We start from the raw sequence: 4,621 nt of genomic DNA, 5'->3' as shown, positions 1-4,621 counted from the left end.
CACACACACACACACACACACACACACACACACACACACACACACACAATCCATACATCAGAGAGGAGGGCAAATTGAGAAAGTAGCTTCAGGGATGTGTTGATTGAAATACTCAAGCAAGATGAATTGCTTTTTGATAATTAGATTTGAGGAAGTCATTTTTTTCCCTTCTGTGATTTCACTGTTTTGTGTATTGCAGAAAGATTTAAAATTCTGAGGAGATAAAGGTCTTTCTCCACATGCTTCATCTCTTTGTGCTTATATCCAAGACACAATGAGAACTTTCAAAAATTTTCTCATGTAGGGTTTATTTGCCAAATATTTTCAATGTTAAAATTGTTCAGTATTTCAACCAAACTATAATTAAGACTTGAAGAAGAAAGTCTTATTCTAAGATACATGATCATTAACATTCAAAAGAATAAAAGGGGGATAGATGTGAGTTTTAACAAGGGAAATTAGCAAAACCAATCTGATTTTATACGTTAGGCATTTCCTGGAAGCATAGCTCCTGAAATCATAGCACAAATAATGGCCCCAATTATTAAAACTGAGAAATTTAACAAGGCACAAGATGAAAGTGCACACACACTGGGTTAACCTCACACTTATTCAGTCACAATTATTAAAAAATGCTTTCAGCTAGGCTTGTACTTTGAATTCCAGAGGATTTCTTAGCTGACAGCAAATTTACAGCCTCTCCTTATTGCGGCAAATTTGCTTGACTTTTGGTCTTTATGCTGACATTTTGATAAACTAGTACTTCAAACCTATCGAGAAATAGCATGATAATAATCTGTGGCAAACACTCGCAAATTTTAAAAAAAGGAGAACAGAAATAGCAGGATAACATGCAACTGTCCATGTAAGAAACATCCAAACCTGTAGAGAATTTTTATGAGTTTATTTGAGCCAAACTAATGACAATTGCCAGGAAGCAAAATCTCAACAAATTGAGAAAATGTTTTTGATGCTTATTTTATACATTAGAATCAAAAGAGGAAATGTAAGGAGGGTTACTTGAAATCCATTGGTGGTAGATATAGAGGGTGGGGGAAAGCAAACTGGGGAAATCTCTCAGGATTCCAGCAAAAGTAAAACAGAGAGACACATACTTCTTTTGCATTACGTATAGGATAGTTAACAATTAACATTTACAGCACATAAAGATGGTATGCAGAGCACAAGATAACAATGAGGGGTTCTGTGGTCTCCTGCTCTGGTGCCAGCGTTATACCCTGAGGGGTCTGGGCAAGGGGATTACTCTGACATTTCAAAGCTATGTTATCTTAGATGTCAAAAGACAATAGATAGGCTCACTTAAGGTAAAGAATGACCTTTGTCAAGGAAGCTACAGTCCTAGAATGTGACTATACACCATGATCTGCTTTTAGTTAGGAATCTTTATGTTCAGACCACCCTATGTGGTTATTTTCGTTCTCTGAGTTTGTAAAGCCCATCATGCAGCATCCCCCACTCCCCGAGCTTGTCTGCTTTAGTATGTGATCCCTTTTCCATCCACACAGCTCTCAAACATCAGAAAAAGTAATCAATAGTACCATCAAAACTTTATTTGCAGCCTCTTTGCATTTGTCCATATTGAAATCCACTCCTCCACTCCCCATTCCCTGGGAGGTATGCTGACTCTTTTCACTGAAGAGGTGGGGTGGGAAGGTAGGGAGAGTCAAGAGACAGAACGACATAGAGTGTGACAAAGAGATATAGAGAGAGGAAGAGACAGAGAGACAGAGCCCAGGACAGATGACATGGAGAGAAAGAATCAAAAACCTCTAATTTAGAGCTAGTTGGTATTAGGTTAGGTGTTGAGTATAATAATCTATTGGAAAGTTCAAACAAAAATGAAACAAAGGTGGATGTACTCGGCTTAAATTGACTTGTTCAGTGGTCCAGTCTTATTTTCCCTGACCTTTCCACCACATTGCACCTCCAGTTCACATTCAGGGGCTGTCATGTGAGTGTCATCTAACCTTGATTTTTCACTCAGGCTGTTCCAGTTGGGTCCGTGACGAGAAAGTGGAGAATACTAATTTGTAACCTCTATGGTATTCGGATCAGAAAGTTATTTTTCATTTGAAACTCAACTGTCTGAGCCACTCATCCCTTGATACCATTATATAGCACAGCTGCCCAGGTTGCTCTCAAACCTTGGCATTTCATTAATTATTATGATTGCCTCTAACACTTGCATTAGTTAAAGCATCTACTTCATAAGTGAAGCATGAGGTAAGAGATATTGTAGGAATTGACTGATTCCGGGGGATCGACAACACAAAGCAAGAGTCTGTGTGGTTTGTACTATATCAGGAGACATTGGACTATTTGTTATACCCAAATGAAGATACTGAGTATTCCCATGTACTTCATTTTCAAATGCAAGGCAATAAATGAACCATGCCAGTGGTTCTCAAACTTTAGCTTGTCTTGGAGTCACTTGGACTGGAGGGCTTGTTGGAACACACACTACTGGACCCTCACTCCAAAGTTTCTAACTCAATAGGTCTGCAGACCTACCCTGAGAACCCAGAAATCCCAGGTAATTTAGGAGGGAAAGGCTGTGGGGAAAAACGAATAGGTTCATACATGCAAAGAGAGAATGAGATACCTTCTCCAGGCCAGTGCTTTTTAAGCTTGAACGGTCTATAAATCACCTGGGGATCTTGTTACAACACAGATTCTGATTAAGTAGGCCTGGTGTGGGTCCTGAGAGTCCGCATTTCTCATAAACTCTCAGGCGATGTTCATGCTGCTGGCCCAGGAACCACACTGAGTTTCAAGGCTCTACATTACACAGGACAGTGTTTTTCAAAGGATATCCTGAAGACCATCCATATAGAAATCACAGGTTGATTGGGGAAAGAGGGTGTTGTGATTAATGCAGATGCCTAGGCTACCCCTATATGTGCTATATTAGAAACTCTGGCAGAGAGGTCCCAGTTATCTACCAGGCAAATAAGAATTTCTGTGATTTTATACAATGGATTAAGGGGTGGTGGGAGGACAGGAAGAAGGGCATGTCAGCTGGTAGTTATTCAGTGATGACTGTTTCTAGGTACTGACCACCAGAGATCCTGATGATTTTCTCTGTCTTATTCTATTGCCCATTGTATGTTGGCTGTTGGTGACATTATCAGAAAAAGTAACTAGGATCCTAAAAGAAGGGGTGAAACTTCTTATGGCCTATTTTGATCTGCATTAGCAAAAACAGTAAAGAAAAATATGGGAACCGTAGGATGTGCTTTAAAATTTTTCATAAATTTAAAAAGTATTCCTGCTTTACCTATCCTGTGTTTCCATACATAATCACGAATTGTTGTCTAGACTTCTTTTTTTAGTAGTGAATGAAAAATGTTTTTGTAATAATTACTTAATATGTTGCTAAATCCAGGAGACAGCAACTGTCTGCCAGCAAGTGCCATATTGAAGTTTCCTAAACACTACAAAAAATAGAAATTATTTACAGTTAGCATTCAACATTGGCAAACAAGGCATGCTATTAAAGATGTATTTACATATGTTATATTAAGAGGCATGCAAATGTATGTGCAAAACTAGGCATAATTAATCATTTACACCAGTGATGACTATCCCATTTCCAATCTTGCCATCTAATCCCCCCTTTCTTTTGAGCACAGATGTGTTTCTAATCTCCTGGGATCCCAGCATTATGTGCAATACTCCTCCCCCGACCCTAGCTCCTATACCTACACTTAAAGAACTGAATCATGGAAAATGATTCCAAGTTCTTAGACCAAGAAAATAAAGTTTGAACAGCAGTAAATGAGGACAGTTGTTTCTAATCCGGGTTCTTGTTATCGGGAACATCTAGGGAGCTTTTCAAAAGTTCAGATTCCCCAGTCTCCTCAAGATTAATATTCAGTAGGTTTGAAGTAGGCTAGGAAATTTATAACATTCTAAAATACCCCAGGTGATTCAGATGATCAGCTAGGATTGGACATACATAAATGAGTACTGGATAGAATTAGAGAACTTTGATAATGTTGTACTTATTATTTTTGTTGCTAATAATAATTTTTATTAATATTAATTGCATTCTTCCTACATATCAATGTTACTATGCACTTCCTACATATCATGTTACTATGCACTTTACATATTTTATCACTTAATCATCACAACAATCATCCATCTTATGGATGAGAACATTTTTTTTATTATTTTTTATTTTTTACTTTTTTTAACTCCTACAGCACCTGGTCTTACTAGGTGGTCCCCCATCTAAGTACTAACCAGGCCTGACCCTGCTTAGCTTCCAAGATCAGACGGGATTGGGCATGTTCAGGGTGGCATGGCTGTAGACAGATGACGAAATTAAGATTTAGAAAAATGTCATTTGCCTAAAGCCAGAGATAGTAAGTGGCAAAGCAAGAATTTGGTTTTATCACTAAGTAGTACATGAGTCATTTGAATATTTATGTGAGTCATTTAAGTCATTAAATTTTCTCATTTGGAGATGAGGGCTGTTAGGCTGGACTCTAGGTCACTTCTAATCTTCCTTCAAGCTCTAATGTTTACTTGTGGTATTGAGTTGAACTAGAAGACATGGTTTTGGTCTTCTAGATTAAGGTATGTTGTCTGACTT

At 38.0% G+C, this 4,621-nt stretch overlaps 1 pseudogene; it reads right to left on the bottom strand.

Moving 5' to 3' along the window:
- Positions 1-4,220: 4,220 nt before the first annotated feature.
- Positions 4,221-4,339, bottom strand: LOC111730023 (annotated as a pseudogene).
- Positions 4,340-4,621: the final 282 nt, after the last annotated feature.

Source organism: Pteropus vampyrus, unplaced genomic scaffold (assembly GCF_000151845.1).
Source record: "Pteropus vampyrus isolate Shadow unplaced genomic scaffold, Pvam_2.0 Scaffold297, whole genome shotgun sequence".
In the NCBI taxonomy this organism is placed as follows: Eukaryota; Metazoa; Chordata; class Mammalia; order Chiroptera; family Pteropodidae; genus Pteropus; species Pteropus vampyrus.
Note: the sequence above shows the minus strand (reverse complement) of the source record. Positions and strands in the feature narration are given on the sequence as shown.